The sequence below is a fragment of the Equus przewalskii genome, chromosome 3 (genome assembly GCF_037783145.1).
Source record: "Equus przewalskii isolate Varuska chromosome 3, EquPr2, whole genome shotgun sequence".
Classification (NCBI taxonomy): domain Eukaryota; kingdom Metazoa; phylum Chordata; class Mammalia; order Perissodactyla; family Equidae; genus Equus; species Equus przewalskii.
This window is the reverse complement of record NC_091833.1, coordinates 18,765,889-18,780,312: the sequence shown is the minus strand read 5'-3', so window position 1 is coordinate 18,780,312 and position 14,424 is coordinate 18,765,889. Positions and strand designations below refer to the sequence as shown.

Below are 14,424 nucleotides of genomic sequence, written 5' to 3'. Positions count from 1 at the left end.
AGTCAGTGTTCTCATCTGAATAAATGGGTTGATAGGAGCTAATGCAAGAAAATCACTAAGCACAGTACTTGATGTCTACTAGCAACTGCTCAGTAAACGGGGTGGATGTTGTTCTTGGAAAGGACCACACCCATTCCTCCTTCCTCATGGGGAAGCCCACGTTTAGAATATTTCACCCAGAGCTGGAGGTGAACCTGAGCCCCGTTGAGGCTACTTTCTCAACCCCAGAGGAGGGGCGTTGTCTCAAACCAAGACACGGTTTCAGGTCAGTCCTCCCCCACCCCCCCGAACCTGTCCCCTCAGCTTTAATGGGTTTCTGAGTCCATGCCCAGGCCATTTGACTTCTGCGTCTTGGCTCTCTCTGTCTCTTAACCCACCAGGAGGCAGGGAGGGAAGAGGATCCAGTATTCCCTTTCCATTGAGGCTCCTGCTGGACTGCGCATTAAACAAGATAATGGAAATACAGAAAGAGGCGTCTCCCCCATGGGGCCACCTTGTCCGTTTATTTTTTTCTCCCAGTTATGTAAAAATACATATTTTATACCTTCGCTCAGCCCAGGGAGCCTTTAGGGCTTTGCTTTCCTTCACCAGCAAGCCCTGGCCTTGCAGCTCTGCCACGACTCTCATCGACTCTTCCATTCCACTCTGATAACTCAATAGAAAGGATCTTAGAAAACAATTAGGGGCAGTGAGGACAGGTCGGGCGCGATGCTTTCTTCAGACTTCTCGGCAAGTCCTTCTCCGGGCTGCAGGGAGCGGGTCGTGAAGGGCTGCCCGCTCTCCGTTGTCCAGGGTGAGGAGGGGACACACAGGGGTACCCCGGGGAGGCAGGGCATTGTGTGAGTGCAGCCCTCAGTGAACTGCCTCAGTTTCCTGTTAAATCAAAAAAGGATACCTTGTCGTGAGGCGATGGAGAGCCTATGCTGCTGATGGAGTCTGATCTCAGGTTGATGGAGGGTCCAAACTCCAGCTCTGCCACTAGTGGGGTAGCCCGTCACTTGATCTCTTCCAGTCTCAGTTTCCTTATCCGTAGAATGGGGATGTTGATAGCATTTAATTCACAGGGTTCTTGTAAGTGCTCTATAAAGGCAGCTATTAGCATTCTTGGCTCAATACAATCCCTTCCCAGTTCTAGGCCACACTGTGAGCCCCCATGGAGCCTCCCCACCCTGCAGGCTCTCCTTTCCTCACCCTGCCATTAAAGTCTCTTAGCAAAAAACTCTTTCATGCTGGCTGGTTTGTCATTTTGACCCTCCCAGGGTCACTTGCCTTTTAAAGAGGGCTCCAGGGTGTGCTTGTTTGAAGGGAACAAAAACTTTGGAGCCAGTAAACTCCGCCCAGGGTTCTCAACCTGGTGTCTGGGGACGGGCTTCTGAGGGGGTCCGTGCACTCCCTGAGATTGGACATAACCCTGTCAGTGCAGGTGGTAAGGGCCATTGCTTTCATTAGCTTCTCAACCTGGGGGAAGGAAAATCAAAATCTTGAACTTGAGATTTCTGAGGGCCTGTCCAATGTTAATGGTAGGGTTTCAGGCATCAACGGGGAAAAGAAATGTTGACCGTAGGCCTCCTTGAGACCACTCCAGGTGGATAACAGACCCTCCCGCTGGTGCTACCCGGGCATCCCTCACGGGGTGACAAACTCCCTGTTTCCTTATTGCAGAGTGCGTCTCTCATGGGCTTTCATTTCCTGGGTGTCTTGGTGACTGGTTGGCTAGAGGCTAATGATTAATCTCCCAGGCGGTCAGTCCCTTTAATCTCCTGACAAAGGGGCACTAATAATGGTACTCAGACTGAGAGGGACACCCCTCCCCCAGGCTGTGCAGAGCGCCAGCTGGGGAGGAATCCCAGGGAAATTGGAATTGCTGGGGACTACAGCCAGATCAGGCTCCCCACGGTGTGGGGAGAGGAGGCTCCATACTAGCCTCTCCTGGGGGCTCCTGACCCCTCTGCTGGGCTGGGCTGCCTGCCAGCACACCAGGGAGGGAACAGGAGATCTGGCTTCAGCCTCCTGTTAAAATGGTGGTAACTGATAGGGGTACCGCCCTTTGCAGCTCAGGCACTCATGTCTGCAAAAAACATTTCAAACACAAAGTAAAGAAAATAGTGTAATGCATACCATGAATAGAATAATGAAACACCGTGTATCTATCACCCAGCTCCAACACCTGTTTTTTGCAATTTTTACAATTTTGTAATTTATAAACTTTGTAACGGTACCAAATCTTGTTTCATCTTTTCATCCCTGCGTTTTTAAAAATTAAGAGTATTTTTTTAGAGCAGTTTTAGGTTCACAGCAAATTTGAGGGGAAGGTACAGAGACTTCCCAAATACCCCCTGTCCTCACACATTCATAGCCTCTCCCATTATCAACATCACTCACCAGAGTGGTACATTTGTTACCATTGATGAACCGACTTTGGCGCATCATAATCATCCAAAGTCCACAGTTTACGTTACGGTTCACTCTTGGTATTGTATGTTCTGTGGGTTTGGACGAATGTGCAATGAAATGTATCCACCCTTATAGTATCATACAGAGATATTCCACTGCCCAGAAGTCCTCTGTGCTCCACCTCCTATTTGTCTCTCCCTCTCCACTAACTTCTGGCAACCGCTGATCTTTTCACTGTCTCCATAGTTTTGCCTTTTCCGGAATGTCATACAGTTGGAGTCACAAGATAAGTAGCCTTGTCAGATCGGCTTCTCAGTAATATGCATTTAAGGTGCCTCCATGTCTTCTCGTGGATTGATACTCATTTCTTTTCAGTGCTGAATAATATTCTATTATCTGGATGTACCACAGTTTATTTATCCATTCACTTATTGAAGGACCTCTTAGTTGCTTCCAAGTTTTGGCAATTATAAATAAAGCTGCTATGAACATCTATGTGCAGGTTTTTGTGTAGATGTAGGTTTCCAGCTTCTTTAGGTAAATACCAAGGAGCACAGTTTCTGGATTGTATGATAAGAGTATGTTTAGTTTTGTAAGAAATTGCCAAACTGGCTGTACCATTTTGCATCCCCACCAGCAACAAAGGAGAGTTCCTGTTGCTCCACATCCTCGCCAGCATTTGGTGTTGTCAGTGTTTTGGACATTTTGGCCATCCTAGTAGTACATACTCCTGCATTTTTATTTTTATTTTGGCAGAATATTTTAGAGCAAATCCCAGATAACATGTCATTTCCCCTGTAGATATTTCAGTCTGCATCTCTAACTGAGAAAGACATTTTTAAAACATGACCATCATCCCATTAAATAATAATTCACCATTTCTCTATATCATCTAATGGCTAGGTTGTACTTGAAAAGTATCTTTTTTACAATTAGTTTGTTTGAATGAGGATCCAAGCAAGAGCCACATTATACATTGACCTGTTATGTCGTTAAGTCTCTATACATCTGTAACAGTCTCCCCATCCCTTTATGTCCAGCTTTTTTGAGGTATAATTGACTGCACATATTTAAAGTACACAATTAGATGAGTTTTGGCTTATGCATATATTGTGAAACCAGCAGCAAGATGGTGAATGGATCCTTTTTTTGTTTGTTTCTATTTTGACATAATTCCAGATTTATGGAGTTATTTTTTTTTAAGCAGCATTTCTTTTTTTTTAAGACACCAGGTGATTTGTCCTGTTGGATGTCTGGCGTTTGGTATTTGGTCGAATGCATCCTCACAGTGTCATTTACCTTGTCCCTCTATCCTGTATGTCATGTAAACTGGCACTCGGATCTAGAGGTTTGATTTGATTCAGATTCAATGTTTTAGGCAAAAATATTTCATAAGTGGTACTTCCCATAGCATCATATCAGGAAGCAAGAAACTGTCTGGCTGACTCACTTTTAGGAGACTAAGATTCAGTTGGTGTCAGCTGATCCTGCCATTATCAAGTTCTCCAACAGCCTTTCACCATGTGGTTTTCACACCATGGATGATGGCTGTCCAGATCCATTAGCTCATTAGGGCAGACAGCAAACATTTACTAAGCACCTCCATGTGCCAGGCACTCTGCTCAACACTGGGGACACAGAAATAAACAAAATATGGTCTCTTCTCTTAAGAAGCTCATAAGGTAGTAAAGCATGCAGACAGGTAAACATTCATCCATTTAGGGGCCGGCTCCATGGCTGAGTGGTTAAGTTCTGGTGCTCCGCTGCGGTGGCCCAGGGTTTGGATCCTGGGCGTGGACATGGCACAGCTCGTCAGGCCACATTGAGGCGGCGTCCCACATCCCACAACTAGAAGGACCTGCAACTAAGACATACAACTATGTACGGGGGGTTTGGGAAGATAAAGCAGGAAAAAAAAAAAACATTCATCCATTTATTTATTAAATATTTATTGAATGCCAACTATGTACCAGGCATTGTGCTAAATGCCAGTAACTGCAATATAGTGTGTGATAAAAGTGATAGCTACCATTTGCTGGAGCTCACCATAGTCCATATGCATTCTCTCACCAGTCCTCATACAACTCTTTGGGTGCTGTCACTACATCCATTTTACAGATTTGGAAGCAGAGGCTCAGAGAGATAAAGAGATTTGCCCAAGGTTACACAGTAAAAGTGACAGAGCTGAAATTTGATGGAGTCAAAGCTTCTTAACCTCCATGCCATACTGCTAAGGTCAGGGCGGGCTTTTATTTCCAGCTGCCATTTGAATTGAGAGGCAAACTATGCTTAATCTGGCAAGAAATGGTCTGTTGAGTTGACCTGAAAGTCCGGACCCCAGGGTAGCCAAGAGAAGGTGGCAAGAGCAAAGCCTGAGCTGCAGGTCATTCAGCTCAGCTGGAGCTTCCAGTATGGGGATGGCTGGGTGGGGGGTAGTGATGAGAGCTGGAACCAGAGGGGCAGGCCCTGGGTCGGGCCATTCAGTCCTCCGACCTGCCTACAGAGCAGAAGGTATTCTCCCATCTTCCAGAGGAGGCGGCTGAGTCCTGAGATGAACAGCCAGGTCATGGCGGAGGCAGATTTGAGGCTGGTGCTCTGGCTCCAAGACCAGTCTGGCAAAATGGTTCCCGGCGTGGACGTTCATGCCTCGCTCCTGGGTCTGAATCCTCGTCTTCCACCTGCTAATTAGAAGCCTTTGAATGAGTCACTGAAACCCTCTTTGGACCTTAATTTCCTCATCTGTACAAATGGGGATAATGGTACCTACCTTGTTGGGTGGTTGTGGGAATTAGGTGAGAGAACCTAAGTAAACATGGCAGGTGGGAAGTGCTCAATAAACATTAACTATTACTATTTCCACATTCCACAGGCTGAGGGGTTGGGTTTTTCCCTGAGCAGAGTCCATGAGTAGCAGGATCCTTCCAGCCTAACTCTCACCCTCTCCTAAGCCCGCTGAAAGAGGGGAGCCTGCTACCATGGCCTTCCACCGCTGGCTGGGTGCCCTCTCTTGGCACAGACATCTTTGTACTCAGTGTCACAAGAACAACAGATAAGGTGCTGCAGAAGAGCTATCCAGGCCCCACAGACCTGTGCTTCCTGTCTCCCACCTTCCAGCAGAAGAGGCCCCACCCCTCCTCTCTGAGCCAAGGATCCTGTCCATGTGGGATGGAGAGAGAAAGCCCTTCCTAATCTTACCCCCAGGTTTGACAAGACCAATCCTCCAGGCTCAGCAGCCAGTGAGCTCCCACGCTGCCAAATTCAGCCTGCCCCCAGTCAACGATGCTTGGAGACAAAGGGCTTTTACTTTTTGGGAATTAAAATATTACTTTATTTTCTTAGTTTATGCTCTCGAATCCTTAATGTGAAGGCCTCATAGTCTAATTTCCCTTACAAAAGGAACTTTGTGGCTAACACAGTTTATTTGTTTATTCATTCAGCAAATTCCAGGAGGTGGCCAGAACACAGCGTAGGGAATAATTGACCTTTGTGACTGGAAGCAGAATCACTTTCCTTCCCTAAGTCTGCTTCCTGGCTGTAAAATGACTCAGTTGGACTGGAAAGATCTTTCGTCTTCTTCTGCCTCTAAAAACTATGACTTTGAGCTTCTTGAGATTGAGAATTGTGTCTCTGGCCAGGTTCACATTTCCTTCTCTTGGTGGCCAGGAGTTCTCAGGTGAGTAATACTTACAGAATCATGATGCTGTTTATTGCTTTTCCATTTTTAGAGTCAACCTCCAGCACAAAAGACTTAATTATAGTCACATAACAAAATTTAAATGTTTTGAATAATACATAATTATTAAATATTGGGAATTGTTTGAGAGGGAAGCTGGGAAGCTTGATAAGGACCCTAAATCCTCATCTTCCAACAGAAATTTCTCTGGAGAGGGAAATTTGCTGTGAGTGGTGAATTCACAATTATTCACTATATTGTTATGCTTTGTAACATATATGTGATACACTCTCTTTTTATTTCAAATATTATCTCTTGACTAGATAAAGAAAAAAGCAATAAGGTCAAAAGAAAATTTAAGACAATGAATAAGACAAAAGAAATAGATATAGCAAAAATAAAAAATTACATGATCTCCTCCTCTACAAGTACAAGCTTGTTCTGACTCTGGTGAGCATTTCAGCCTTTCTGGATATATCTAAAATTGTTTGGGGGAGAGACCAGGCTGGTGGCACAGTGGTTAAGTTCACGCACTCCGCTTCAGTGCCTGGGGTTCGCCAGTTTGGATCCCGGTCACGGACCTAACACTGTTTATCAAGCCATGCTGAGGAAGTAGTCCCATATATAAAATAGATGAGGATGGGCACAGATGTTAGCTCAGGGCCAATCTTCCTCAGCAAAAAGAGGAGGATTGGCAGCGAATGCTGCTCAGGGCTAATCTTCCTCAAAATAAATAAATAAATAAATAAAATAAAGTGGTTTGAGGGGTAGGCAGTGAGCAATGAAAAGGAAGGAAGTTCTGACACATGCTACAACATGGACAAACCTTGAAAACATTATGTGAAAGAAGCCAGCACAAAAACTCACATATTACATGATTTGATTTTAATGAAATTTCCAGAATAGGCAAACCTACAGAGACAAAAAATAGATCAGTGGTTGCCTAGGGCGAGGCAGGATTGGGGGTAGGAGGGAAATTGGGAGTAACTGCTCCTGGGCGTGGGCCTTCTTTTACATGAGGATGAACATGTTCTCAACTTAGATTGTGGTGATGATGCCACAAACTTGTGAATAGACTAAAAAACATTTTTTTTTTTTTTAAAGATTTTATTTTTTCCTTTTTCTCCCCAAAGCCCCCCAGTACATAGTTGTGTATTCTTCGTTGTGGGTCCTTCTAGTTGTGGTATGTGGGACGCTGCCTCAGCGTGGTCTGATGAGCAGTGCCATGTCCGCGCCCAGGATTCGAACCAACGAAACACTGGGCCGCCTGCAGCGGAGCGCGAGAACTTAACCACTCGGCCACGGGGCCAGCCCCCTAAAAAACATTTTTTTAAAAAGATTGGCACCTGAGCTAACAACTGTTGCCATTTTTCTTTTTTTTTTTTTTTTTGCTTTTTCTCCCCAAATCCCCCTGTACATAGTTGTATATTTTAGTTGTGGGTCCTTCTAGTTGTGGCATGTGGGACGCCGCCTCAACGTAGCCTGATGAGCAGTGCCGTGTCCATACCCAGGATCCGAACCGGCGAAACCCTGGGCCACAGCAGCGCAGCGCGCGAACTTAACCACTCACCCACGGGCCGGCCCCTAAAAGACGCTTAATTGAATGTTTTAAATAGGTGAATTAGTGTGGTTTGTGAATTTTTTTTTTTTTTTGAGGAAGATTAGCCCTGAGCTAACTGCTGCCAATCCTCCTCTTTTTGCTGAGGAAGACTGGCCCTGAGCTAACATCTGTGCCCATCTTCCTGTACTTTATATGTGGGACGCCTACCACAGCATGGCGTGCCAAGCAGTGCCATGTCCTCACCTGGATCCCAAGCGGCGAACCCCAGGCCGCTGAAGTGGAACATGTGAACTTAACCACCGCACCACTGGGCTGGCCCCTGGTTTGTGAATTTTATCAGAATAAAACTGTTTTCTTTTTTAAGTTGGCGGGGGGGGGGGGGGGTGGTGGTCTTGCTAAGAGCAGGCTTAGTAGACTCTTGTGGCCCTATACCTCCTACTGTTCTTGTTTGATTCACACACGGAAAAATCTAGAAACCTTCCTTCCATGCACATATATAACAACAACAACAACAATAATGTCTCTCATTTATACAACACTCACCATGTTCCAGGTGCTAGTTGCAGGCACCTTTCCTTTCATTAACTCACGCACCTCTATGAGGAAGATACTGTCTGGTGCCCTCTTGAGCAAACCGAGAGGTGAAGGGATTTTCCACGGCCAGCAAACCCACCACGTGCAGGCCCTGTGCTCAGCACCCGCGACAGAGAAATCGTCCTGAAGGCCACCACAGCTTCCACTGTCCGTGAAGAAAGACCCAACCAACCCAGTGCTAGGGTGACCAACTGTCCCGTCTGCCTAGGACAGGGGTCCCTGGAGTGTAGGACTTTAGTGCTAAACCTGGAAAGTTCTGGGTGAACCGGGACTGGTTAGTCACCATACCACAGTCAGTGAGCACTGATTGATGGTCCACTCCTGTGTGTGCGTGCGTGCGTGTGTACATGTGTGTGCTCGCCTACTCGTAGGTTCGTGAAAGGAGTGCATCTTGGTCTTCCAGGCTCAGCTGTTCTGGAGTTGTGTAGGAGGGGAAGGCGAGGCTGGCTAGGCTGGAGCCAGACTGTGGCAGGTGGAGGGAACTTCCGCAGGCAGGGGCGGAGAGCCGCAGAGCAATAAAACCTGGGCAAAGGGCAAGGTTGCCATCGCAGGCCTAGAAGAAAACTCCCGAGTCCAGACTGAAGATGGGGGACCCATCATTCTCCAGAGTGACTCTCCAGCTTTTTGGGCCCCACTCATTCCTCCACTCACTCATCCATCCATTCATTCATTCGGTAAATACTCATTGCACCTAGCACGTGCCAAGTGCTCTGCTGGTGAGGGAGCTGTCTGTCTTCCCTCAAGGATCTTTCAGTCTGGTGAATAAGCAGACAAGGGAACCAGGTATTTACGATCCAGGGCAATAAACGAGGAGGATATTAATATTTAACAACTGGTAGAGCCTGGACACCAGGCCAATCAGAATGAACACCAGCCATGAACTAGAGCAGGGGCCCCAGGCCCCCTGCTGTGCCAGGCTTTACCCTTTTGGTTGCTGGGTGGTGGGGAGATGGGGGGGTGCGTGGGAGGGGCTGCAGGTGTGAGCAGCTCTCAAGGAGACTCAGGAAAATAGCTGACGACCAACTGATATGGGAAAATTCCAACATGGTATTTTAGCAACTCGAATAGCCTTATCGGTGACCCTGGTTGGAGACCAGCCCCGGTGATAATGATTCAGGACTAACAAGGCGAGTGATGCGGAGGCTCAGAGAAAGAGGAAGTGACCTCTAAGTTGAGTTAGCCAGAGTGTTCCTGGCAGAGGTCACCACCTGGGGAAAAGCCTGGAGAGAAGGAGGGCTCAGCACTTTCAGGTAGTTCAATCGAGCTGCAGGAGGAGGGAGAGGCAGGTTAGATCCAACAGGTAAGGAGAGTGCTGGGGGCAGGGGGCGCTGTGTTAATCATGGTGACCAGCTTGGATTGTGCTCTTAGAGCAGTGGGGAGCCCTTGCAGGATTTTAATTAAGATCAGGAGAATCTCCTGATCCAGTTCACAAATCCCCAGGAGAAACAGGAATCCATTTTTCCAAAGACAAGAACCAAGGGTTCAGGGAGGTTAACACATCTGGCAGACGTCACGCAGCAGGTTGGCCACGGCACAGATGGAACTACTCACTTCTAGATCAGCTTCTCAACTGAATATCATGTGCAACAGAGGTTGCCCATGTGTGTATGGGGCTTTAGTGTTTGCAAAGCACTTTACAGATTACAAAGCACTTTCCCATCCATGTTCATCTGATTTCCCACTAAAATGTTTTACAGGCAGTGATGCCATTTCTATTTCTCAGTTGAAGGGACTGAAATACAGGGAGATTTCAAAATCTAATAAAGAGTGAAACCTTAATTCAAATCCAAGCCTTAAGACTCCTCGTCCAGGGGGCCGGCCCTGTGGCATAGTGGTTAAATTTGGCACACTCTGTTTTAGTGGCCCAGGTTTGTAGGTTTGGATCCTGGGTGCAGACCTACATCACTGGTCAGCCATGCTGTGGTGGCAACCCACATACAAAATAGAGGAAGATTGGCACAGATGTTAGCTCAGGGCTGATCTTCCTCAGCAAAAGAAAAAAAAAAAGACTCCTTGTCCAGTGCTCTTTGCCCTCTAACATGCTGTGTCTTGGCATTTATATTGGTCACTTTGGGTTTTAAATGCCTGAAACACAAGTGCTTAAGCAGAAAAAGGGCATTTGGGGGCTCATGTACTAAAAAGTTCATGATAGATGGACTTCAGGCATGGATTGCTCCAACTGGTCAAATATGTCATCAGGGATCTGTCTTGCTCTGTCTTTACTTTCTTCTATGTTGACTTTCTTCTTAGATTCTCCTATCAAGGCAGAGACAGTCTCCCAACCTACCAGTTTAACACTGCCAGTCACAAAGAACTATACTTTCCCAGTGGGAACAGCAAAAGTCTCAGGTTTCACTTTTTTTGCCCTGACTTGGCTCAGTGCGTACCCACCTCTGAACAAATCCTGTGGCCGGAGAGCTAGCTGGGTGGTTCTGATTGGCTAAGACTGGGTCATGTGTCCAGCCCCAGAGTGAGGTAAGAGGAATGAGCCTCCCAGGACCACACGGACTAAGAGTGGGAGAGGTGTGGTCCCCTAAAGAAAAATGATGGTGCTGTCACCTAGTGAATAGACACTGGGCACATGGAAAGTAACATTCAAGCTACAGCATGATCCCCCAGCTCCCGGAGGAGGTTACTCACCTGGGGTGGGAGGTCCTCTCCGACCAAGGAGCTCAAAAGGTGGTAGGCAAGGTCTGCCTGGCGCCTGCCTCTCTGCAGGGCCCCACCTTTCCAGAGCCAGCCAGCCAGCCAGCTCCAGTCCAGCTTGGAGTCCCCGAAGCCACTTCCCTTCTTCTGTATGCCAATTTTAGAGCCTGGGTTCCCTCCAGACGTTCCTCTGAGGAGACGGAACTTAGTCACGGTGTGACCTAAGTATCTTAAAAACTATAAAAGTAAAATTTAAAAGCCAAGAGCCCAAAATAGCCTGACCGTGGATAGATGCTAGGGCTAAGTTTGCAATAAATTCTCCCCACTTGTGAGCCTCTCTTTCCCCCATCCCATCCCCTTGAGACCTGTTGCTGGGCTGTGGCTTATACTGCAGAACAACCCAAAAGGCAGAATTGGGTCGTGCTTAAGAATGCAGGCTCTGGAGCCGGCCCCATGGCTGCGTGGTTAAATTCGTGTGCTCCACTTAAGTTCGTGTGCTCCACTTCAGCGGCCGGGGGTTTGCCGGTTTGGATCCTGGGCACTGAGCTGCATACTGCTCATCAAGCCATGCTGTGGTGGCATCCCACGTGGAAGGACTAGAATGACCTACAACTAGGATATACAACTATGTACTGGGGCTTTGGGGAGAAAAAAATAAATAAAAATAAAAACGGTTCTTTAAAAAAAAAAAAAAAAAGAATGCAGGCTCTGGAGGCAGGCTCCCAGGGCTCAGATCCTAGCTCTGCCACTTACTAGCTATGTGCAGGTTACTGCCTCTGTGCCTCAATTTCTCCATCTATTATATGGGCTCGATGATGTTAATAGGACCTCCCATTTAGGGTTGTCTAGGAATCAAGTAAGCTAGTACATGTTCAGACCAGTGGCTGGCACAGAACAAGCCATATGTATAAAGAGTGGCTATTATGTGCCATATCAGCTGCTTCTCATCCCTTTCAGGGGACTGAGGTCCCTGGAGGACAGGACCAGGTTTGTCTTGTTTGTCATTATATTCCTGGTGCCCAGCATGGGGCCTGGACCAGAGCAGGCCGAGGTAAGTATCTGTTGAATGAATGAATGATTGAATGGTTATTGCCATGGGAGCCAGGACTACCTGACTCTAGGCTGGCTGTGTGCCCTTGGGCAGGTGGCTTCCTCTCTCTGAGACTCAGTCTCAGACACTTTAAAATAGATCAGACCAGTGTGCAAACTTTCCTGATCAGGACCCCCAGAAAGCAATACATTTTACACTGTGCTGGGACACATACACTGAAACGGAATTTTTACACTACAACACTTACTTTCCTATGCACGATATACTCTGATATTTTCTATTTTCTTCTGTTCTACTCTATTTTATTCTTTTTCATTTTTAAAAGAAGCAATCCTGACCCAGTGAATAGATTTGAAGCCTCATTAACCGCTGGAGACCTGCAGTTAAAAAACTTAACTAGGGGCTGGCCCAGTAGCACAGCAGTTAAGTGCACACATTCTGCTTTGACGGCCCAGGGTTCGCCGGTTCGGATCCTGGGTGTAGACATGGCACCGCTTGGCAAACCATGCTGTGGTAGGCATCCCACATATAAAGTAGGGGAAGATGGGCATGGATGTTAGCTCAGGGCCAGTCTTCCCCAGCAAAAAGAGGAGGATTGGCAGCAGATGTTAGCTCAGGGCCAATCTTCCTCAAAAAACAACAACAACAACAAAACAAAACTGAACTAGATAAAAGGCAAGGTCCTTTCTGACCCAGACTCTGTGAGGCTGTTACAGAGCTCACCTAAGGCACATCATTGACCCAGCGTGATGGGGAAGAGCTTGGGCCCTGGAGGGAGAGGGCTGGGTTCAAGTCCTGGGGATACTGGGCTGTGTTGATCTTGGCAAGTTATGTAACCACCTGGTGCCTAGGTTTCCTCCTTAGTAAAAAGGAGGGAACAGGGGTTCCCACCTCTTAGGAGTGGTGTGAGGATTAAATCAACTAATATCTGCAAAAGCACTAAGTACATATAAATGCTCAATAAAGAACTTTTTAAAAACATTCTCCTCCTCCTTGTTATTATTCCTGCTATATGAAAGAACGTATGTAATGCTTCGTGGGTAGCCTGGCAGAGCGTCAGTGCTTGCTAGACATTTGTTTGTGCACTTTTTGAGATTATCAGAGCATTCTCCTTCCTCTCTGGGGGAAGGAACTGAGTTTTCCGGGAGCGAGAGCTACTTGCCCAAGGTCACCAGCAATTCTGAGACGGAGCTCTCAGCTTGAGCCAGACAGGCGTCAGATTTTAAGAAGGTTCTACAAAGAGCTGAGTCAGGGTACACACGGGAAACCCCCTTTTCCTCAGTGCCCAGAACTTCAGAGATCTCAAGTCCTCTCTGTTTTAACCTTTTTTCCGCATTTTTAAAAATTAAACTATGCTTCACATATAGTAAAATTCACCCTTTTTGGTGTACGGATCTGTGCTTTTGACAGACACCCACATATCTACCACTCTACGGAAGATGTAGGACAGTCCCATCAGGCCAGAAGATTCCCTGTGCCCTTGGTAGACAACTTCTCTGTGCCCCCCTAGCCATAGACAACCACTGAGCTCTTTTCTCTCCCTGTAGTTTGCCTTTTCCAGAATGGCATAGAAATGGAATCATACACTATGAGGTCCATTGTATCTAGTTTCCTTCTCTTAGCGAAATGCTTTTGAGATTCACTCACATTGTTCCATATATTCATAAGTCATTCTTTTTCTTTTCTTTTCTTTTTGCTGAGGAAGAGTCACTCTGAGCTAACATCTGTGCCAATCTTCCTCTTTTTGCTTAAGGAAGATTGTCACTGAGCTAACATCAGTACCAATCTTCCTCTATTTTGTATGTGGGATGCCGCCACACCATGGCTTGATGAACAGTGTGTATGTCTGTGCCCAGATCCAAACCTGTGAAGCCCAGGCCACTGAAGTAGAGCACATGAACTTAACCACTACACCACCAGACTGGCCCAACAGCGCCCCTTTGATGTGCTGGTGGGAGTGTAAATTGGTACAATTCTAGTCAACCTGAACATTCACAAACCCTACACCTTGGAGAGTCCATCCCTCAGCATTTAACCAGAGAAAACACCAGAAACATGTGCTGGAGGAGACCGTACAAGAATATTCCTAGATGCATTATTCATAATAGCAAAAATCTGGAAAAACCCAGATGTCCATTGACGGGATAATGGGTTATAAAAATGCAATATATTCATACAATGGAAAAACAAAGCAATAAAACAATGAATGGACTGCAGCTACACACCACAGCATGAATGAATCTTAATAATATGACTTTGAATGGAAAAACTAGTTCCAAAAGATTCTGGACCATATGATACTCTTTTTATAAAAGTTAGAAATAATTAAAAGTAAACAGTATAGGGGCCGGCGCCATGGCCGAGTGGTTAAGTGGTTCGGATCCTGGGCGCGGACATGGCACCGCTCGTCAGGCCACGTTGAGGTGGCGTCCCACATCCCACAACTAGAAGGACCTGCAACTAAGATATACAACTGTGTACGGGGGGTGGTTGGGAAATAAAGCA

General features: G+C 46.6%; 1 long non-coding RNA gene across 2 annotated transcripts; it reads right to left on the bottom strand.

The window, feature by feature from the left end:
• Nucleotides 1–4,326: 4,326 nt before the first annotated feature.
• On the bottom strand, nt 4,327–11,058 carry LOC139082463 (uncharacterized). 2 transcript variants are annotated; one of them, XR_011538492.1, is made up of 2 exons: nt 10,863–11,058; nt 4,327–5,075 (listed from the first exon to the last, which is right to left on the bottom strand). It is a non-coding gene; the product is annotated as an uncharacterized lncRNA (long non-coding RNA). The 2 variants fall into 2 exon arrangements; XR_011538491.1 differs by having other exon boundaries at nt 4,327–5,072.
• Between the last annotated feature and the right edge of the window lie 3,366 nt (nt 11,059–14,424).